This window comes from Stegodyphus dumicola, chromosome 1 (genome assembly GCF_044657685.1).
Source record: "Stegodyphus dumicola isolate Sdum_Otavi_A_Nest chromosome 1, ASM4465768v1".
Classification (NCBI taxonomy): Eukaryota; Metazoa; Arthropoda; class Arachnida; order Araneae; family Eresidae; genus Stegodyphus; species Stegodyphus dumicola.
Genome location: NC_140768.1, coordinates 270100107 through 270125386, shown reverse-complemented (window position 1 = coordinate 270125386; position 25280 = coordinate 270100107).

Here is a 25280-nt window from a genome sequence, read left to right as displayed (position 1 = left end):
TTTCGACTCATATCTTTCCCTTGGAACTCACCATCTTGCAACATCCCTCTCACCATCATTTCCTCTCACCATCTTGCAACACAACCTAACCTTCTACAAGGTTTCAAGATGCATGTGCTAACTTAATAGAGTACCACGATTTGAACTTTGGTCAAAACTCATTGCACATGGCTTTATTTATATCTTGGATTTTGATTATGTTCAGTATTTGAAATTTCTACGTATAGCTTCACCACATCCCAGTGTTGTGCTTTGAATTCATTGCTCTTAAAACGCTCTCGATATTTACAATGTATTATTGTTACATTTTAGCTCTTGAATTGTAGATTATTTATTAACTGTGTAGGGTTCATATTTATTTTAACTAACCTTTATTTTAAGTTTAAACTACCTTTCCTGTCAAGCCTTACTTTTCCCCTGGAACTGCCAATGCCAGAGTATGTAAATTTTAGTAGAACGCGCAAGGATTCAAATTATCAGCGGAAGTATTCTGAGTTAAATAGAAAGGAAACGAGTTCGAGGTGTGCTGTTCTTACTTCACGAGCGCGGAGGTAGTTAGACAGAATTTGAAGAACCCCGCGTTTCGGCCTGCGTGCTTGCCTGGAAGTATTGTTAATCGTTCAACGTGATCTTCAAGTTTGCTGAATTAGCAGCGGTATTGTAAAACGCGGTGAGGTTAGTTACTTTTAGAGAGCCTCGTAGTTAGTCTTGTCTTTAGTTTCTTTTCAGGTTATTATTTTTATTTGACCGCCGAGTTGGCGCAGTTTGTGAGCGTCAAGAGCACGCACTTGTAATTTATTACGTTGAATAAAAAGGGACTTAAACCCTTAACAAGACTCTGTCTTTTATCCAGTTTTCACAGTCACCTCTTGGTTGCGTGCAAGTTGGAGGCGCGCAACGCTACATTGGCGCCCGAACACTTATCGAACTGAAATGGCCGAAAATTGGATGGAAGCCGCTGGACAACACCAAGAAATGACAAGCCAATTGGAAATGATTTGGATACCTGGTCCAGACTTTGAGAGCGTCAATCAAGCCAAACGTCAATTTCGACGGAAAAAATTCGGTGGCGATATTTCTAGAAGGCCTAGAAAATCACTTTCAGCTCTATCCTGTGCCGGGAAGACGAAATGTTGCCATCGCCACATCCGCACTAAGAGGACAGGCCACGCTATGGTGGAAAATATAGGCACATTTTTATTAGGGGAATTTGGAAGCCAGACATATACATTTGAAAATTTCAAAAAATCGTTAGTAAAGGCCTTCCCCATAGTGAAAGATCGAGCAAGGCTGGAAGCCGAACTATATAGTTTCTATCAACGGGATATAGAAGAATTGACGGACTTTATTCTACGAAAAATTAAGCTGACGGATATGCTGTATGGGAAGAAACCCGATGCGCAGATTATTGAAATAATCTTACCAAGATTGTTACCCGCTGTTCAAGACTACTTTGAAATTAGAAACCCAAGCACATTGCAGGAGCTCTTCGAATTGGCGGTGAAGTTTCAAAATCGCAGAATAGCGGAAAAAGCTAGAGGGGCAACGTATTCTCAAAGTACCCGAATGAAATCTTCAAATGAGGAAACCAGAAATGGAAATCGCTCTTATGGGGGAAAGAGCTATCAAGCTAACTCATCGAAACTCGAAGGTCAAGGCCCAAAAAGAAGATTCGAAAATAAACATCCGCGTACCCAGAAGGCACAGATTGAAAGGAAAGCTTTAAACGAGTAGAGGGGCCTGTGAAAGGGAGGGTCCAGACCCCGGAAGTTTTTAAAAAATCCTCAAAAAGACATTTAAATACGTTCATCGTAAAAAACTCACATCTACCAATTATACAAGTCCTGGTTGGCGATGTACCAGTAGAAGCCCTCATCGATACAGGAGCAGAAGGAAATTTTATGAGCGAAAATTTCTTCAAAAAGAATTTTTATAGGGTACGATTATTTAAAACCAAAAATACGGAAATTATAGCGGCGCAAGGAAAACATGTCACTGCATCGGGAAATTATCATTTAACATACAGGTAAAAGAGGAAACTGAACTGAAAGCTGATCCTGAATTTGGGAATATCTATGCATATTTGAAAGACCCCGAAAGCTTTGAGCACACAGATATCGATGCGATAAGAAATAGAGCAGAAAACTATGAAATAATAGATAATTTATTATTTTATACGAAAACAACAAATGAAAATCTTGAGTACAAACCAGTCATCCCAGCCTCGCTTCGATTAAGCATTTTGAAGGAATTACACGACGCGAAAACAGCGGGTCATTTAGGGGTCAGAAAGACTTTAAAAAGGGTACGCGAGGCGGTATATTTCCCGCAATTATACAAAATAGTAACGGCGTATGTCAAGTCCTGCAATCAATGTCAGTTAATAAATGATATTAATTACAGCCCGGCCGGGTACTTAAATAGCATTCGCGCTACATTTCCGAATGAAATTTTAGGCATAGATCTTCTTGGTCCCTTCCCCCAGAGCGAGTTAAATAAAAATCGTTTTTTTTTTAGTAATAGTAGATCATTTTTCAAAATGGACAGAAATTGTTCCACTTAAACGCGCGTCAGCCAAAACAGTCGCAGATGCATTCTTACACAGATACATTTTAAAATACGGTGCACCGATAAAAGTCATTAGCGATAACGGAAAACAATTCATTAGTCAAATATTTGAAAACATATGCAATGGACTTGGCATACGCCATATCAAAATGGTTCCGTATAGACCACAGGCAAACATAGCAGAAAGAGTGAATAAAAACATAGTAAAAATAATTCGCAGTTACGTGAGCACACATCACAAGCGCTGGGATGGCTACATAAATGAATTAGCTTATGCTTTAAGAACGGCAAATCACGATACTACGGGAAAAAGCCCAGCAGAATTATTTTTAGGCAGAAAGTTAATTACGCCTTTAGATAAATTATTCTTTGTGCAACAAAGAGAGCAAGAGTTTAAACAGAAAGATGTGCAAAAACTGATTGATCAGGCGCTTAAAAGCTCGGATACGGCAAGAAATAAGCAGAAAACATATTATGATAGAAAACGCCGTGAAGCAGATTTTAAAGTTGGGGATAAAGTGTTGAAGCGGAAATTTTCTTTATCAAGTGCCCCAGACAAATTTACGGCAAAGCTAGCTCCAAAATTTGAAGGCCCCTATGTAATTCAGGAAATCAAAGGTGTCGTATTATATCTTAAGAACGAGAGAGGGGAGGTCTGTAAAGCAAGTCCCGACCAGGTGAAAAAATACTATAATCCAAATGATTTTGAAATCCTTAAAAGTTTCTTGCAGGACTCAAGTCTAAACGAAGTAGAAGGTCCAGAGATAACAACAACTGTTCCACCACCCAAGAAGCAGAGAACTGAAGAGAGACCTAGCCCTTCTACAACCCGGACGACGGTATCAAAAAGAAAAAAAGAAAAACTTTCAAACTCCAGCATTTAAGAAAAACAAGAATACAGATGCACCGCCTAAAGAAACCGTGGTAAAGAGCAAAACACCACCTACAACGGATCGGAGGAGAAATTATACATCAAGGAGAACGCGCCCAGGGCCAGAGAGTCAGGTGCCAGCAAGGCCGCCGTTTCGGAAACTGAAACGGCAACAGGAGGAGCAAAAATACCACGAACAACAGAAGAAATTCAAGAAGGACTCCAGGCCGGAGGACGTCAAGACCAGCCGTCCCATGGAAAAACGGAAACGACAACAGCCCGACTATTACTCCGCCAAGAGGCCAGCATGCAGAGGACGCAAAAGAAAAACTAATGTGGACGACACTCGGAGGTCATTAAGGAGAAGATTGACGTCCATGAAACCTATAACGTGGGAACAGTTCTGCCAGAAAAGAATGACGGAGTTCCAATCATCGAAAACTCAAAGATAAGTTAAAATCTTCTATAAAATTTTTTTCTCTTTTGTTCCGAAATGTTGTGCATAAGTACGAATTTCTATGTTTTGACGAAAGTCAATATGTCTCGGTTGAGACTTAGTTTTGTTTTACTTTATTTAGCTAAGGCAAACGTATTATATTCTTTAAGTATAAAAGCTAAGAACAAACATTTTCTGTTGGTCGAAAGACTAATTCTGTTATGTTAAAGCCAAAATTTGGTCGAAGATAAAATTAACTTCGTATTCTTGTATTAATAAGAATTTTAGTTTCAGTGCCGCCAGCTTGGCGAAGAATGAGTAAAGTAAAAATTTATTTCTCTTATTCACTTTATGGTAAATTGTAAAAATCATATGTATTAAAATTTTGTAAATGTACGTAAATACTTGAATGTTATGTAAAAGTAGAATTTAGTCTAGAAGCATAAAATTTTAGATGCTAAAAGTAAAATGCTCAAAAGGAATGAATTCAAAATTTAAGTATTAAACTGTAGATAAAGTCATGCTTTAGAGCGAAAGCCTGCATGTTTAAAGATGAATGAGGGGGAAGTTAGAATGAATGTGTTTTGTAGGGTTCTCCACCTACACTTGAATTTTTAAGAATGTTAAAGTAGCTCATCGAGTTGTAGAATGTCGAGTAAGGTGTGTCTATTTGGTCGTTGAATTCTAACAAATCATGGTGGTTAGGGGAAGTGTTGTAAGACTAAAACACGAATATTCCCGTTTGACACCACACATGGTGGAGAGCCAGGGTAAAGTTAAATTAATGCTTGAAAAATTGAATGAATGGGAATTAAGCAATAACTAAGGAAAACGGATCGTTTAAAAAACAAATTTATTGTGTCAAGAAAGTGTAAATTATAATGTATTTAGAAAGATACTGATACTTATTCCTTCCAGATGCTGGAAGGAAAAGACCAAGATTGATTGATGAAGTCCAGGAAAAGTTGCTGTAAGAAGAGAGAGTTATAAGTATACACAGAATTTTAGTATACATTTTGTTACATAAGATTTTTTTTTTGTGTAAACGAGGTTCTCGAGAGTTAGTTCAGAATTATAGAAACTTACAACAGGTCGTTTGTAGGACCTGCTTCCAAGTTTTCCAAATTCTGGCAGCGGCAAATGTAGGGTTTATATTTATTTTAACTAACATTTATTTTAAGTTAAACTACCTTTCCTGTCAAGCCTTACTTTTCCCCTGGAACTGCCAATGCCAGAGTATGTAAATTTTAGTAGAACGCGCAAGGATTCAAATTATCAGCGGAAGTATTCTGAGTTAAATAGAAAGGAAACGAGTTCGAGGTGTGCTGTTCTTACTTCACGAGCGCGGAGGTAGTTAGACAGAATTTGAAGAACCCCGCGTTTCGGCCTGTGTGCTTGCCTGGAAGTATTGTTAATCGTTCAACGTGATCTTCAAGTTTGCTGAATTAGCAGCTGTATTATAAAACGCGGTGAGGTTAGTTACTTTTAGAGAGCCTCGTAGTTAGAGTCTTGTCTTTAGTTTCTTTTCAGGTTATTATTTTTATTTGACCGCCGAGTTGGCGCAGTTTGTGAGCGTCAAGAGCACGCACTTGTAATTTATTACGTTGAATAAAAAGGGACTTAAACCCTTAACAAGACTCTGTCTTTTATCCAGTTTTCACAGTCACCTCTTGGTTGCGTGCAAGTTGGAGGCGCGCAACGCTACAACTGTCTTATTATTTTGTCAATTTGTTTGATTTAGTAAAAATATTATATTCGATTTAGCATTAATATTATCTCTTCTGTTTAGTGTTTTTTTCAATGTTTAATACAAGAATTCTCTATTATAAAGGTCATTTTTATAAGTCAATAGCAGAAGCTTAGAAACCCTTTTTAATCGAACTCTACTTTAAGTCACCATTTTTTCTTTTATCCCTAGACCTTCCAAACTATAACTGTACGTAGCCCTCACTTCTCTCATTACCATTTAATACTTCCGATTACTCTAACAACTCTAGCTCTTGCGTTATAATCAGTTTAATTATATTTAATAAAACTTAATTTTTTTATTTCTCAAATTTTTAGTTTCCTAACTATAGTTATCCTCTCTAATTAATTTTTCCCAATTTTCCAAGTAATTTTCTTTCATTAGATACCCATCTTAATAATTTGTCCAGTTTAGCCCTCACAGCTTTTAATCATTTAAAGTAATCTCTTTTTTATTTCTCCCAATATTCCTCTACTAATAAACTTAACGGCTTAATTTCTTTTGTGTAACACTTCTTATCTTATCCTCCATCATTTGATACTTGTTATCTAACCGGTGCTCCCAAAATTCTCATAAACCTTTAGCGTTTAATTACATTTTATTTCTCAGTTTTCTCTCGCGCTAATAGAAGCAACGTTCCCAAACCAACTTTAAACTAGTCGACATCATCCCTCACCCTTTCAAAAACAACTTTTCATTTTTACTCTTTTTTCTATTTTTACTCTTTTTACTCTTTTTTCTCATTAGGTAAATAATTTTATTAATTCATTTTAATTTCTGAATTTTTTTCAGTTGCCTTATGTTGCCTGCAGTCTTTGCTACCCCTATTATTCTCCCCATACATCTTTATACCTGTTCTCGTTTACAAACTAATGCCCCACTAATTAAATAATTAATATAATTAATGAGACTCATTTCGGGATTATTTCTGGTTTCTTGCAAATTTTATGTTTATATGTTAGTATTTATTAGTACTACCTGTTTTGGTGGGATACACTAATTAGCCACATTCCTACCAATGTATTGGTTCCATTTTTCAATATCTTATCGATTCTTGCATTGTATTATTCTCACTTATATTACAAGTTCTATTTTTGTGAAAATTTTAAACGGCTTTTTATTTTCATTATTTTATCATTGTTTGTATAATGAAGAACATCAGTTATTGCTACATTTAAACAGTTCTTTTGTTATATTAGGAATAGCTCAGTTTTGTTTGTCCAAAGTGTTTTCACTATTTTTATTATATCTACCGTGTTTGAGTATTGTTAGTGCTTTGCTTAACATCAATATTTTAAATATTCTAAATGAATGTTTTATTCTTGCAACCATGCAGTTTAGGGTTTTTTGTATGCATTTAACTTCACTTGTTAAGCCACTATTCTGCTTTCACATCCACAGGTCACATTTCCAGCTCAGTGATAAGTGATTCCACTTTAGCACACACTGCTTAGTACTTGCACTGTACCAACTAGCACTGCTTAGTCGGCCGGCTCTAAGCAATAATGTCATCTAAATCTCTTTAATACTACAATAAGCAGCATATCCTCGTATACTAAAAATTCTAAATAAATTATGATCCCATCGCAATCAGATTAACATATACAGAACCATAACTACAGTATAATAACATGAAAATATAAAAATAAAATTTCAGGATTGTATAAGAAATATGCTGATATTTTTTTGCCATGGCGAGCACTTACCTATGCTGGCATCGGCCACTTGTAAGGAAAGATGTGGTGGTCTCTTTATTATGGAGGCACCTAATAGGTGGGCCAATTTTAATAATAGGGCCTAATAGGTGGGCTCCTGTGAAGGAACAGATAATTTATACCTCCATACCTTCCCCGGGATTCGAACCCAGGCCGTTTACTGATATATTGTAGTCAGAGCGAAATGGAGAAAGATATATTTTTACGCTTATATAACTAAAAGTCCTGCAGTCATCAATAAATTAAATAGGAGAATTAGTAATTTATTCTTCATATACCGTGTGATCAACATTTTATACTATTTCTGCGATAGCACAAAGTCCCGGAATAGAACTGGAATCAAATATCTTAACACCAACTTGCTCCAATAAATTATTAGAGAAGAGATTGCACTTTATTGAAACACTATCTGATTCTCTGAAAGATCCGAACTCAATACAGTCTTATCTGTAACAAATATCCTCACACAGCAAGTATCAAACATTCCAAATTATTAGTAAATAAAATCCAACCCCATATATGTTTAGATACTTATATAAAAATGTAAAACTTCCATTTGAACATTTACCAAAGCATCAGTTCTATCGCATTTATATAACCCAATACTGTACTTCAGTGTTTCTTAGGAGAAGGAGCATACAGTCGATTATCTTTCGATGAAAGATTTTACTCCCGATATCTTTGGAGTAGCTAATTTCCCGCGATTTTATCTAATCCAACATCCATCACCGCAGACTTCATGAGGTGAGTTCATGCGGCTTCATGGTAGTGTTAAATTGTAGCTGGTTAGAATACTGAGGAAATACCTGTTTGATTTTGTAGTGAAGCTTTTGTTGTTTCATATACTTTTACTTGTTTACCTGTCCATCTAATCTAATTATTTAAAGAAATTTCTACAAAGTCATAGCGAACAGCAATGCCAAATATTGAGGGCTTTCTTCAAATGGCATAAATGTTTCTGTTTATTTGAAACAATGCAGCATAATTAGAGACATTTCGTACGTGAATTAATGGGTTACGTTGCATAATATATTACAGTCATATGGAGCACCGTAAGCACATACCACTCACAGCACTTTAGCTGGCTTTGGTGCTAACATCAGAAAGTGGCTGAGGAATGATTTAAACAGCAAAATATGTACTGCAATTAATTTTTTCGGTTTATTTTTATATTAAATTTTAATATGGTGAAGTATGAAGTTTTTAATTATTTATATGTTAAAGCATAGTAGAGAATGTTAGCATTTTATTACTTATAAGTTTACGTAATGGTATTAAATCATGAAATGTGTAGTATTTGCATACATTTTACGCAATTGTGACAAAGCTACCTTTTTAAAGGTTTCCGATGTTTACATACTACTTAATCTGAAGACTTGAAAGAAAAGAACACCTTTTTACAGTTTAATAATAAACAAATGAAGAAATTGAATATAGGAGTTAGCATAAATTAGCTACGGTGAGCACAATTACCGTTTTATTGCTTCATACGAAAGTTTGAGTGTTTGGTTGGAAGAAGAGAAAGAAGACTTGGAAATGGTTCCTTGGAAATATTTATACGAATCTAAATGTATTTCCTATATTTTATTTAATCGGTTTATTTCGATCGGTATATTTGCGAACAGGTATATTGCGAACAAAAATCGGTATATTTGCGAACAGGAAAATTCAAACCCGCATATTTCAAGAATCAGTCACACAAGCAAACTCAAATTCGAAAAGTTAACATCAGTTAACTTCATTCATGCTCAAAAAGGAGGAGACGATTGTATCACGGTCGCAATATATGTATTTTATCTGATAATTCTAACTAAAAGCGAATATTCAACGATGCCTATTAAGAAAACTTTCAGAAAAACTTTTGAAATGAGGGACTTAGACAAAACAGTGTTTAGGCATTAACACTGAACACAATGAAAATATATCAATTAGGAAATTTAGTACATAAAAGAACTGTTGTATAAATACGGTATATAAGAATGGACCGACCTTTAGACACCATTAGACCCTAAAATTAAACTATGCGAATCTTCAAAACACACCAAAAGAAAATGAAAGTGCAGACAAAAATAAGTATGAGTCTTTAATCAGATCCTTAATTTACTTAGCTGTATCTTAACGACCTGACACTGCACATTCTGTTAGCAGATTTAGTTAATTTAACAGTAACCTGAAATACTTTCACTGGATTCAAGCAAAACGCGTACTACAACACCTTAAATCTACGTTAAGCATGAAGATAACTTATAAGAAAGTAGATTAAATGCTATGTAGATATACGAATCGAGCCGAGAATATCCTCGAAAGGTAATTATTTAAGTGGCTATGGTTTAATATTAGCAAGAAGCCCGATTTATTGGAAATCACGCAAGCAAAGAACTGTAGCGTTGTCAAATATTGAGCAGGAATACAGGGTTTGTCCGGAAAGTAGTGAGACTGAATTTAAAAAATAATATTCATAATTTTGATACATCGACTTAATAGATTTCAAAATATGTTCCTTCTGCACCAACACAGTGTTTCCAGCGATTCTGCCAAACATTGAAGGCTCTCTGGAAAGTAGAAACTGTAATGCTCTTCAACTTCTTCGCTTCAGCCTCTTGCATGGCCTGGACCGAGCCGTGGTGCCGTCCTTTCATGACGCTTTTCAGTCGGGGGTAGAGGAAGAAATCTGAAGGAGAGACACCTGTGTTATAGGGTGGCTGGGGAAGAAGTGTGATGCCATATTTGGTCAGGAAGTTCATGACAGCATGTCGTGATGGAGCCTCCATGATCCAACGATTGTTAAACGGACGCGGGCGAATTGTTTTTTGAAGCTGAAGCGGTCTGAATTCCAAAGATTTCGCACTTTCACTAAGTTTTCGTCTCTTTTTATCATTGAAGGGTGAGCTGAGAGTTGCTTATATTCAGCTTGCTCTCTTCCGTCCCGAAACAATTTGTGCTACTCAAAAACACTTGATCGACTCATAGCACCGTTCCCATAAGCTGTTCTGATCATGTCATGGGTCTCACTCATAGTGTTACTCAGTTCGACGCAAAACACCTTGAAAATACCTTGAGATGACAAAGCACCTTGAAAGGGATTCACCTTAAACTCGTTCTAGACTCCATGAAGGCGTAGAGACGACTGGCGACTGGTGCGCTGGTAACTAAGATCCCCCGCAATACAGCCAGGGCAGTAACATCCCCCTCCTTCATCACGTTTTGATGGGAAAAAAAACCCCATACATGGTGTTAATCGAAGCTTCAAAATAAGCAATACAACTATACAATATTTTCACTATATTTCTCGTCTATTCTGTTGTTTCTACGTAGCTGTTATTTTGTGAGACATTTATATAACTAAGCAATTTTTTCGCTTGGGATGAAATAATTATTAAGAATTTTACGCTTCGTTTTTTTCTTCAGACTTTAATATGTATAATAATTTTATACAGCATACATCGTTTTCCGTTGTAAATCGATTTCAAAAATTAATTTTAAACTCTATATTTTTCGGAACAGTTCAAAATAGCTAAGACAACTTATAGGCATCGCATAATATTATAAGGTATTTCTCCCACTTTTTTAGCGTGCCTTTGTGGTGTAGTGGTTCTTCACGCTGGGTCGGTATTCCAGAGGTCCGTGGTTCGCTTCCCGGCGAAGGCGTTGCCAATTTTTCATCTTGCCTGCTTTCAAAAAATACCTAATGCCTCTACAATATAACTTAGCTATTTTAATTCTGATTAACAAAGTGCTTTATCATGTTAGAAACATTAATGCTTTCCTCAGAAGAAAAATTAAATAAAATTCTGCGATTTAATATAATTTGCGACTTATGCTTCAAAATACATTTATAAGCAATACTTTAAAGCATGTATTTATGAAATAATGATCTACCTTAAATTTTATATCAAGTGAAATAACTAGCGCTTGGAAACTTTATGAAATCTTATTGCATTTAGCATAAAAATTTCTCATGAAATGCAACAAATTTGACTCTATAATGAATGATAAGTGCATAATTAGGATAATCCGGTGACAAAAATTATAAATATACGAGATTTCAATCCCCCTGTGGTAAAATAAAGCAGCTATTTTATCATCATTAAATCAGAAATTGTTAATTCCCACCGAAATGATGTTTACGACATCCTAAATTAGGCAATCGATAAAAGTTTCGGTTCTGTAATTGCAAATTGCGGTGTCGCCATAAGAGGAAGAATTTATAAGACTTTCGAAAGCCCAAGAGCAAGTGTTATTGATTTCTTCTTAACCAGAAATCAAGAATAAGTATTTGAAGCGATAGTTCTTTCATTTAAATGTGGTAATGATACCAGATCGACATTTCATTTCGAAGTAGTAGAAATTATTCAGGAAATGAAGCTCAGGATCGACAACCTTTTTACCGCTACTGATAAACACTCTGATAAATACTCTTTTAAATCTGATTTCGATCCTTTGCCTGTGTACAGCGTGTGCCAGTGTCGCACATACCGAGGAAGAACGTAGTATAGGATCAGCGCAGCATTGACTTATTTGAATATGGCAGACCATACGAGGGCCGTCTTAACTTTGCGGATGGGATGACTCTGTAGAGGACTTTCCAAGGAAAATTGGCTTGTATTCGTATTACACATGAGTAAACCACGAAAATTGAACATGTGGCCTGGGATCGAACCCCTGCTTTGCATTAGATTGATACCCTCTTTGCCTGCACAGGATATATCGATACTTTTGCTCGAAAACTGGTTTCGATCCTAACACCATCTCTATCCTTTGAAGGTACTTTAAAAAAAAGACTTAAACAATTATAACCTTTGTTTAGGCTCTGCTAATACTGACTGTATGCAGATGCGATCGTTCGTTATACCGTTTATATGACAGTGACGATTTTAAACGCAATGTCGATGTTATGGATGAGACCATTTTAATTCATGCTGATTGGCATGCCGGTATCAATTGTAAAGTATTTATGATTCGGCGCGCGTGACAAATATGAACTAATATTTTTACTTACAATTTCACCATTATCAAGAATTCCTTTTTGTTGTGCCAGTTGCTGAAAATTACTGCCTATGCCGATGTCGATTCTACGTATTGTCGATTTTAGTCGATGTTAATCCTATGAATGCTAGACTATGGTTTTCTAAAGTTAGCGTTATCGCTTACCGGAAGAAATCTAGGCATTCGATACTGGTCTGATGATTAATAAGAACATACTTGAAAAATTTGGTTGCCTAAACATTTTTGGGACAAACATTTAAATGTATAATCACCCATTTTTACAACAGTCATATAAAACCATTAAGTCTAATATTTTGAAAATATGAGTAGAAGTTTGCTATTCAGTAATATGTAATACACACAAGCAGCAGCTTCTTTTAATATACACAACTGGGCTTATTGGTTAGAAAACTGTTATTTGTGCATTATTTTAGGTCTGTCTGCAAATGTTTCGAGAAGTATTTAATCTTTACCATTTTGTCTTCTTATTCCGTTAATAATGTTATGAAGTGCAATAAACATCTAAAAATATATTTATGCTCTTTCAGCTTGTATAGTTTACATTCAATAGACATCTAGTGTATAATGTTTGCAAAGGTAAGGGGACAATGAATAAACCTGAAGGGGCCGCTGAGAAAAAAATATTCTCGATAAGAGAAAGAGGTCATTGCAACTAAATAATATAAAAGAAATATGAACTCTTTTTCTTATGGTTTGCGTATTAAATGCATTCTTCCCAAATTAGTTTACTGAAGATTTTAATGACCGCAAAATTTTTGATTAATTAAAATTTAAGCATTTTCTTTGATAATGTAAAATAATAATATATAAATAAAGAATGTAAAATAATCGCATATTGTTTACATTATTTAAAACAAGGAAAAAAAATTAAACCATATAAATAATCCCGTTAGCTATCCGGATAATATGATTTCTGAAAATTGAAGTCTGGATAATTTCAATTCTACTGCATTATTTTAGAAATATAGCAGAACAAGGCTTACGAATGTCACAATAAGTCCAAAAATGCTTTAGTTAAAAAAAAAAAAATGAAATCTGAAGGGATTCAGATTTTAGTATTGCATCAGAGAGTTTTTTAAGATTTACGCACTCGATGAGCTTGCAGTCTACTCTTTGATTCACTACTGTCAATATAGCATATTTTGTCTTTTTGGTTGATTTGATTACTTTCGCACTTACGTCACATAAAATTGAACAGTAAGATCATAAAATGTTTTAAAGCAGCGTATGTTTAAAATTCCTGATACAGTGTTAAGTGTTGCCATTAAATTTTGCTTCAGTTTCTAAATGCAGTTCCCCTAATAAAGTGACTTATACAACTTTTTGTCTTTTTATTAATAATTAATTTTTTTTTGTATTTTTAGCTTTATTTGTTCAGCATCCGTTTCTTCGCACATATGTCACACAAACTTCAACAACAAGACCTCAAAATATTTAAATCTGCGGACCTTTAGAATTCCCGATATTATCAAGTGTTGCCATATATTTTTCTATTTTTTAACTCTCTTCTCAGTTCATCAAATCAGTTTTCTTAACAAAAGAACTTACACAGCGTTTTTCATCTTTTAACTTTTTTTTATTAAACATCACTTCCTGCATACTTCTGCCTCATGAAATTCAACAACAAAAGCGTAAAATTTTTAAAAGCAGCTGCTTAAAATTCTCGATAGGATATTAGATGTACCATCAATTTTTTCGTTATTTTTAATGATCAGTTTTGTTAGTGAGGTGATTTACAGAACTTTTTTTTATCTTTTTATAATTAACTTTCTTTCTTTATTAAATATTCTTTTCTTCGCCCTTATGTGACATAAAATGCAACAGAACTTTAAAATGTTTAAAATAACATGTTTTTAGAATTCCCAATAGAGCTGTTAAGTGTTGCCATATTTTTACACTCGTTATTGTATTTCTTTTAAAATAATATAAGGCGATAACATTTGGTGGTCTTCTTTATTACCATCATCCCAATACTTTCGCGCTTTTTGATGGTAATAAAGAAGATTTATCCCAGATTTTATCTATTCTGGTTACAGCCGAAAACAACGCAAGGCGAAAACGTCGTGGTACAAAACATCGTGGGAGAAAACAAAGCAAAGAGAAAACATCGCAGTTCTAAAACATCGTAGTACAAATTATCGTGATCGAAAATAAAGCGGTTCAAAAACTTCGCAATTTAAATACATCGTCATCGAAAATATCGTGGTAAAATATAAGTACCTACAAATCTTTGCATGACGATAAGATCGCACATATGCGTTTTTCAGGTTTTAAAAGCTGTAAATGCATTTTCACGTGATGATTTTAGAGCGCGAGAAGAAAAGAGGGAAAGAGAGCGGAAATATTAACGACACTTTAAGAATAAACGGAAAAAAAAAACAAGATGTAAGTTTCCTTAAAACAATAACAGATTAAACAGATTAACAAACGTGAAAAAAAATAATTTTGATAATTAACTAAGAATTTTTATAGAGGTAACCTCATGCAGTTATTTATCTTTCTTTTTCTAAGCACTTTTAGATTGTATTTTTCATGAAAAAGTATGAGTAAAAAAGATTAATTTATTAATAACCTTTGTTAATTAACTATGTAAATTTAAAATTCTATTAAGTGCTATAGAGTTGCATTAATTTTCTACTCATTTTCAATTTTTAAATGCTTAAGTTTCCTTCTTAGTTTTTCAGCAAAAATTTATTAATTCATTCAAAAATATGAAATATAGAAGTAAAAATTTCCTTCTTTCCTACTTGTGTTCCCAGATCATTATTCGAAAATGCACATAACACTTTTGAAACCTGAAAACTTATATGTAAGCTGTTATCGTCATGCGATGATTTATAGGCACTTTTTTTTTACCACGATATTTTCGACGACGATCTTTTAGAACTGCGATGTTTTCTCTTTGCTTTCTTTTCACGCAAGGTGTTTTGTACCACGACGTTTTTGCCTTGCACTGTTTTCTCCGCGACATTTTCGTCTGTGATGTTTTCGGAGGACACCAAAAAGATCCATGGTTCGTTTCTTAAAGATTCCATTTTTGACTCTAATTCTTAGGGAATTTCTAGCATATTATATCAGTGTGGTTTGAGGTATATCGGGCAAACTAAAAGAGCGTTGAAGTTTTGTATGAAGGAGAATGATTCCTATGCCCGAAAAGGCGAAATCAACAAGTCTTTAATAGGTAATCATAGTTGGGAATTTAATTAGAATTTTGACTCTGTGTCTGCAAAAATTATCAAAAAATCTTCTTTCATTTGCGAATTAGATTTTCTTGAAGCTTTTCACATTTACAAAGATATAGTTGGTTTAGTTAATGCCTTTAAGTCCAATTTAATCTTTCCTAACTGTTTTAAAACTCTATTAACTTAATTTTTAATTTTCGTTATTAATTTTACCTATAGATAGCGCTACCTTCCTGTTTGCTTTACTGTAGTAGGTCATAAATAGGACCGTTACTCCTGCTGCTTTCTTGTCTTGCAAATTTGTTTGAAGAGGGACATGATTGCTCTCGAAATCGAATAAGTGTTTTGTCTAAATCTACGCTAAATACAAGTTTGTTTCTTTACTAATTTAAAATTTTATAGGGTGTTCAAGCAGAAAATTATTTTACTATTAAAGTATTCATTATGTTTTATTAAATTAAATAGGAAATGTTTCATGTCTTCAAGGGCAAAGTTTGCAAATATATTTGTGATTAATTGTTTTAGAGGCTTAGATGTGAAATTAAAGAACGAGAGCTATTTGACCAATACAGAACCAATAATCGCTAAAACAAGTAGCAGCTTCTGTTTTGTTGTTTTTCTCATAATCTGATTGAAAGGCTTTGGTGCGGCTATGGAAATTGATATAGGTCAATAAATTCATGCTGTATTACTCATCTCTGAGAATATTGTACTTAAAGATCAGAATATATTTTGTGTTTAGCTTATTAAAATACAATTTAGCCTAAAAGTCATCGGCCTTTAAAAAATTTATTTGAAAATTATTTGTTTTTATAAGGAAACATTTAATACCGTTTTACAGATGACAGCTTCAAATTTGCAACATCCTTCTTTCGTTAGCTTTTATGAAGTGATCATCGAATCAGCTCTCCTGACGTTAATCAAGCAATATGGCAGCTAATTAAATGGAAAAAATCGTCGTTTTAGAGCAAGGTATGGACAAAAATCTACCTTGGAGTTCGACTGTCCATTCAACAAACCAAAACAGGACTGAAGCATGCTGGAATTCGAGAAGTCTGGATTTAACACTATGTGACTATTGTACTGATATCTGTCGTGCTATAAAAAGTTCGAAATAGAATATTTTAGGGATATAAACTTAGGGACATACTTTTCTATAGTGTATTTTCTATACTGAAATACTATATAAGTATTCCAGCGTACTACTGAAACTCTTGTTTCCAAAACATAAATGAAATTGGAAATAATTTAGTCTAATTCTTTATAACCAATATTTTACCAACCGGACGTGTTGATCACAAAGTCATCTCACCTTAGAAACTGAAACTACTTCCCTTAAAATTGTCTTCTTTATTTTGAAAAACAATGCAATTTGAAATACAAGACCGGCAGCAAAACATATGGTGATAAAGCTTGAGGCCAAGTTTTTCGATCATCCTGTATCACAAATGACAAAGAAATGTAAAAAATATTCATTTTTGAAGCTGCGTTTACATTCCATTCCATTCCATTGACGGAAGACGCGAGCACTGTACCTTTACCATAGGGTGAATCAGTTTAGCACCGCGCCCCCCAAGATCTAGAGCAGCCAAAGAGGCCACACGAGAGCCGCGCACAGAGAGCCCAAGCCCAACGCAGGATCCACCCAGGGTAGTTCAAAAAACCAAAGGCTCATAGGGGACCCACACCCCGTCGCCCAGGCGTCAGATTTAAAAGAAATATTTACATGGCCAAACAAGGACATAGAGAGATACAATTGAGTAAAGTACATTAATAATATATCAAGGATTGTACAAATTTAACAATAAGAGGTAAAGATTACAAGATTACAAGATAAAGCAAGTTACAGGAAAATGCGTACAGAACACAGAAGGCGTGTTATAAGTTAAGGGCATCACGATAAGACAGAATAGGCCTATTACTAGTTAATGACATCACAATAATACAAAATCTGAATCAAAATTAAATATATTAAATAGGCCAGAGTACATTAGGGAGGATAAAGTAATGGCATGGGAACATAACAAATACAAATCAAAGATATGAGTGCATGTGAGTAATAGAAATATGAGTAAGTATAAGGGCAGTACACTATAAATGCGTTACCAATTCAGTATAGAACAATTCAGTATATGACAATGCAATTAATATTAATCAGCACATAACCGATACAATACAAAAATATATATATATATATAAAGTCAGTATAAATCAGGTAATACAAAGTCAATGCGTAATAAATGCAATCAGAATGGATCAGCACTTAACCAATACGAATAATATAAATATAAAGAGTACAGTACAAATGACAATATTCAATAGATAACTGGTAAATCAAATTCAATGCTGTAGAAATGCAATCAAGATAAAACAGCACAGGACAAATACGAATAAAATAAATACAAATGCATTATAAATTCAGTATAGAACAAGTAATACAAATATAATAAGTGATACAAATTCAGTGCATAATTAATCTAATCAAGATGAACTCATATAAATGCAATATATAACAGGTAATGTAAATTCAGCGCAGATGCGATACAAATTTAGTATATGAGAGGTAATACAATTCAGTATGTAATAAATGCAACTAAGATGAATCAGCACATATCTAGTATGAATAATATAAGTAGAAAGATAAGGGTAGTACACTACAAATGCAGTACAAATACAGTATATAACAATGTGATCAATAGAATTCAGCACATAACAAATACTGTGAATAGAAATATATACAGATTCAGTATATAATAGACAATACAAAGTCAGTGCATAATATATGCAATCAGGATGAATCAGCACATTATAAAAATGAAGAATATAATATGAGTTGCCAAACAGTAGATTCATTAGCTATTACTAAGATTAAAGCTATTACTAAGTGTTGTTACTAATCTTAGTTGTCTGACAAAGGTCAGCACAAGCCCAAACATTCATCGTGGCAAGGAGTCACGTGCGCCTGCAGTTGGCAAGAAACTTGAGCGCCATATAGGTGACAGTCCGACTTTAATCTCAGTTCCGCGTCCCGATTTTGAGACACAGCACCCTAGGACGAACGGGTTTAAGGATTTCCTCTTCCCCTACCATCAACCTCTCTAGATGAACTTCGGCTTGCCGCATACTTAGTCCCCATGCCGCACAGACGCTGTACATTTACAAGCATCCATGCCTTCTCCGGGATTCGAATCCGGGTCTTTCGGTACGGCAGTTAGTCTTACTAACCACTCTCCTAGTTGTGCGGCTATTACTATGTGAAAAAGCAAATGGGAAAGCGAACTATAAATTTTATAAAGAGAAATAGTGAAGAAGCTACTACTTTCAAATTTCCAGCATATAGAAAAGGAATGCAGTTAAACCAGAGAAGGATCATGCAGAATTATAATTTATTGAATGATTTGTTAGATTTTTCTGGAGGAAAGTGCACTTCTAAACTCCTTTCAAATTTTTGATTCCATGCAAAAATAGCGACTAAGTTGAAACGTAGTGTTAACAAAGTGTTTTGCTTATCTTTTGATTTAGATTTTATGTGGCTTTAGCATCATACATTATGTTTCAACTATCTCATCTAAATGTAAAGAAACTTTACGCTGACATCAAAAATTGCGATTTAAACATATATATTTTCTAATGAAATGCATGTACTTTAATTGAGGCATTCGCACTACTGATATTTATTTGAATGACTTAGTGTTCTCATTAAGTGCAAAAAGAATCTTCAGTATGGCACGAACTGAAATGAAGTGCAATTGGAAGCGACCCATGAGTAGAAACTTGCATTGATAGATGCCATTTTGAATAAATCTGGTTTGATATTTTCCATACCAATTACATCCTTTGATTCTTTCAAAATTAAATTTTGTTTTAATAAATAAATAGATTATTAAAGCAAAATGGTGCAGAATAAATACGAATTATACTAATTAATAATTTAAATTATGAATAGCATCATATTTAGAGAGATAATTTTAATACGGGAGCTTTAATGAGATCTTCTTTAGAGTATTTATGATGCTCTTTTCAAGATTTTTACTACACTGGTTATCATAAATTAAGGGAAAATCACAAAAATCACGATTACTGAAAAAGTTACATGTAGAATTTAATGAAACGTACCAACAATATACAGCACATAGTAAGGTATCAAATAACATAAAAAGAAATTACATGACAAATATGGTAGTGTAGAAATTAGCACATGTATAAAATGAACAAATCGAAGGTGTCAGTTTGCTATAGGAAAAGCACCTTCAATATGGAATATGATCGCCTCTAGAAGCAATACAGCACATATAGCGATGTGTGATGCTTTCAATTATGCGGTCTCTCAGTTCCATAATAAGCGAGAGCCATTGCTCTTGCAAAGCAGTTGCAAGCGCAACAAGGGTCTGAGGGGGCCCATTGAGAGCAGCTAGACGTCTTCCTAAAGCATCCCAAAACGTGTTCGATAGGATTCAAGTCCGGGGATCGAGCTGGCCACTCCATGCGCATAATTGAAGATAATCATCTACGATGCGAGCCCTGTGTGGCCTTGCGTTGTCGTCCTGTAACAGGAAAGCATCATCTTTTACCCCGGCATATACATAAACATCAAGGATGTCATCTCTATAAATCTGAGCATTCACGGTTCCCCTTGGAAAGACATGGAGGTCTGTGCGTCCACCCAAAGAGATGCCACCCCAAACACAGACACTGCCCCTTCCGTATGCATCTCTTTAACGGATGCTAACGGGTTCTAGGTTCTCTCCATATCAAATAACGCGTACTATCGCTTTATAAACTAAACCTGGACTCATTCATAAAGAGAACTGCCCTCCATTGATCAGGCGTCCAGTGGACATGTTGTCGTGCCCACTGAAAACGGTCCCTTCTATGGCGTGATGTGAGCTGCACACAAATGGCTGGTCGCCTCGCATACAGATCACCTTCGTGAAGCCTTCTACGCACAGTTAATATTGACACGAACCTTCCGGTGGCTGCAGCAAGGGAGGATCTAAGAAGAGTCAGAGTAGCGGTGCTATTCCTGCGTGCACATAATGTCAAATATCGGCCATCGGCACTCGTCGTAGCAGTTGGCCGTCCTTGGCTGAACCTCCTAGATGCCGAATCTGTGGTTTGAAATTGCCTCCAAAGTCTATGAACCACAGGAGGACTCACATTTAGCGATCTTGCCTCTTCTGTTTGACTTTGTTCTGCCTATAGTTTCCCAATGGCTCTCCATCGCAGTTCTGCAGGTAAATGATGCCTGGATGTCATTGTTCCGAATTGGCTATCTCAGATTTCTGATGTGACTGTCACAGTTCACTCAATTCCATAATATGTGGGCTTGCTCTCAAACATGGACTTTTATGCTCCTTGCAGATGACGTATTCCGAAAGCAGCGCCACCAATTTGCATATCGCAGTTTTACTCAGCTACTCTTACTTGGCAACATATTCAAATTTTACACGATTTGGCTTATTTTTGAGGGAGTTATCGCTATTTTTGTCATTTTTCCTCAATTTATAATAACCAACATATATGGGCTTGTTTAGCAATAAATTAGAATGAAACAGGTTCCAGACGCAAGAGCATTATGTTTCATTTTTTGTTTTGTTTTATTTATCTTAGAAAGCCAAATATTGCTAAGATACCTTCATCAATTTTAATAAAATTAATATTTATGTTTCGTCTGAAAATGAAATTATTAATCATTTTATGTATAACTGATTATACTAGAAAAATGTTGGCTAAATCTGTGATTTTATTTGTGGGTTCATAGAACTTAAATGCGTACAAATCATTTACAATTAAAATTTAAAGGCAAATTTCAGACATCTAGTTTTTCTCACTTCCGTTAGAGTCAGTGGAGTTTTTCATCTTCTTCCTCTTGATTATTATTATTAGCCCAAATGAACGTTAACACCAAAGGGCTATTTGTCTCGAATCGGCATTTTGCGTCGAATTAATATTAACGGCTGTATCACTATTGAAATTGTTGCCACCAAATATTATCATCCTCTATTATATTTAAAGAAACTGAAAATTTCAAAAAAATTTAAAATTGTATTTTAAAATTGTATATGTAACACTTACTATTTTTGCTAGATAAAAGTGTACAAGGACGCCTCTTTAGACGAATGTACAAATTAATCTCGTTTTGAAGTTTATCTCTTTTTGTAATTTTTACATTAAGTTTTTACGCGATAACTTTTACTTATTTAGTATTATATTATTGTTTATACATAGTGTAATTTTTATACTCTGGAACTATAGTATAAAATGTACTTTTAAGTAAAAGCTTTTACCAACTTTCCTCTTCTTTGCATATATATATATATATATATAGTACTGTAGAATTCTTTTTTAAACAAAACTTAAAATTATTTCTGGGCAAAAAAAATTAATTAATTAAAGAAGAAAAAGTAAAGAATTTTTAACTAACCCATTTGAAGACTTGAAAGAAAATGAATATAAAATCAGCTCTATTTTGAAATTTTTTACATAAAATGTCAGTTTTTGCAAACGAAAAATGTGATATTCAGTAGGTTTAAATTAGAAAGAGTTTGGAAGCAATAGAAATACATAAAAAATGGAAAAAGAATAGTTCAAAATTATTTACTTTTCTAGTCAATAATATATATATATATATATATATATGTAGTCAATAATATATATATATATATTATTGACTACATATATACATATATATATATATATTGTGTGTGGGTGTGTATATATACATAAATATACACATCCACACAGAAAACAGGAAAGAAATGAAGTTTCAGTTTTTTCCCAAGGTGACAAAAGGGCCAGTCTCTCACCAACACATGACCAGATGTTTTCAATGGGTGACAGATCTGGAGACCGTGCAGGCCAGGGCAGCAGTCGAATACCCTGTGTATCGAGGAAGGTCAGAACACGACGTTCAACATGTAGTCTTGAATGATCTTGTTGGAACCTGGCGTTTGGGGCCCTCGAAGACAGGACACAACCACTGGGCGTAAAAAGTCAGAAATGTACCCATCTGCGTTCAAAATCACCGTAGATCAGAACTAGAGATGTGCGTGTAATGTACTCAATGGCTTCTCAAACCATCACACCAGGTGTAGGACCCCTATGCCGATATCAAATGCAAGCAGGCGACGTTCTGTCTCCTCGGCTCAGGCAAACTCGACGAGTTTATCGCAAAATGGGTTCCCGCGTTACGACGCTATCCCGGCGTAGGAATGTTTCGATTTTCGAATTTTTGTATCTGCGAATATTTGGAGAAAAGTTCGAGGAATCAAGTAGAATTCATGACACAAAAAGTTTTGGAGAACCGATGAGAGAGTCCTGAAAAAACATAATCCAGCAGCTGTAGGACTTAGGCGGAGATAAGTGCGCATGGCAATGGCATAACTGAAAAAAGAAATTGCCTAAGTCTCGCTGAGAATCAGAGTCCAAGTGTGACCACACAATATATACACATTACATAATTAAATATCAACGTTTACATAATTAAATATTACTATATACAGTAGTAAAAATATAAAAGTATACAAAAGGAAAAAACACTATATACAATATATACATCAGGCGGTGATCCAAATCAAAGCATAGAATATCAGGGAGAGTGCATAATTAATTTATAATTTAAATTACACTAGGTACCTTAAGACCACAAGCGGCCGTTTACTGTTAACTTCATTTGTGAAATCATATTGCAGAACAGGTATAGAACTATTGTTTACATTGGGGATATTATTAAAGAATTTCTCAGCTAGTAGAGCAAAGTATTTGAAGATAGTGGGAATTTCAGATCCCTCATGGATCGCCGTGTTCCGAATGAACCATCGGCTGTTGGTAGCTTGCCTAAGTGTTACATTCTGTAACAGTTGGAGTTTTTTAACATTTGTGTGGCTGGTATATCCCCAAAAAGGGCAGGCATAAGAAAGTATGGGACGCAAAATGGTTTTGTAAATGAGCAATTTGTTATCTATAGAGAGAACTGAATCCCGGCTAATTAAGGGGGTAAGTATTCGTTTACGAACACAGAACTTGGCAATAAGCTGTGTGATGTGTGGGGTCCATGTGAGTCGCCTATCTAAAGTAATGCCTAGGTATCGAGCTTGCCTAGTCCACTGTACAGGAGTATCATACATGATGATGCAATCTTCCGAGTCGATGTTGACTCTTTTCGTGAACCAGATCGCCTCCGACTTGTCCAAATTGATCTTGAATTTCCAGGGAGTGAGCCAGGACTCGAGTGTGTGGATGTGAGATTAGAGTGCTTGTATAACTGGACCAGGAGATGCATGTTTTGAGAGAATTGCCGTGTCGTCGGCGTACATTGCCAGGGTGGTGTGTGGTGATTGTGGGATATCGTTCGTGTAGATATTATAGTAAATGGGCCCAAGGAGGTTCCCTTGCGGGACACTGGCCCTGATAGCCCGTGGGGTTGAGTATGTGTTGTTTACACGAACGATAAAGTGTCTATCCTTAAGATAGGAGTAGGTGATGGGTGTGATGTAATCTGCGAAACCCAGAGAGATAATTTTGTACATGAGGCCCTCCAGCCAAACACGATCAAAGGTTTTAGCTACATCGAGGAAGATGGCACCTGTAGTTTGGCGTTCATGCAGTCCTTGAGAGATGTATTCAGTCACTCGGTACAGCTGGTGGACCGAAGAGTGTTTTTCCTAAATCCGTGCTGTTGAGGGATAATGATACTATGCAGGTCCATGTAACCAAAGAGTCTTTTCATGATGATGTGCTCAGCTCCCTTGCTGAGCGAGGACAGGAGGCTAATAGGCCGGTAGGAGGCTGGTTCTGCTGGTGGCTTGCCAGGCTTGGGTATAGGAATGACGATGGCCGTTTTCCAGAGCGTTGGATAGTGTCCCAGCCGTAACATGTCGTTGATGATGGATACAACTTTCAGAAGCATGAGGATTCCCATACACTTAGGATTGCCATACATGAGGATTCCCATACACTTATTAGAGATCTTATCTATGCCTGGGTTTTTTTTTTGATCAGGAGTGTTTCGATGTAGCCGTAGACCTTTGAAGGTTTGACAGGAGTAATGTTGTTCGTGTGTGGTTTTGAGAGGAATTCTGTTAGTGTGGTGTTAACCAGGTGTTCTGTTTGAGGGTGAGAAATGTTGTTTGTGCAGAATTGAGAAGCATAGTGGTCAGCTAGTGACTCAGCTTTCTCAATTTCGGTGAGGGCAATATTCTGTTGGCCGTTTAAGGGCGGAATATTGGTGTAGCATCTCTTAAGCTTAGCAGTTGCCTTCCAGACAGAGCTTTTATCTGCTGAAAGGGAAGTGAGGTAGTTGGTCCAGTCGCGTTGTGTGTGTTGGTGAGTACGAGTCCTGATCTGGTGGTTCAGTCTGTTGAGGGTTGTCTTGTCAGCCGGGAACCGGTATCTTTGCCACACCTTTCGGGCAGCATTTCTTTCCTGGATGAGCTTCCTCAGTTCCGGGTCAGTTGTCTTTTGCCTGTGAGAGACTGGAGTGCTATTGGCATCCAGGGCAGTTGTTAGGTCAGAGTTGAAATCTTTGACCAATGCGTCTAACTCATCACCCGTGCGGGCTATTGGAATGTGTAGTGTGGTGTTGTTTAAGGCTTTGGCATATCCTGCCCAGTTAGTGATGAAGGCCTTTTTGTGTGGTGTGCTACAGACAGAGATCCCCACCTGTATCATGATGGTCAGAGGATAACTCGTTGAGGTTTTGGATGGATCTGTGATGGCAGCGTTTAAGGAGAAAAAAGTCCAGTACGTTGGCTGA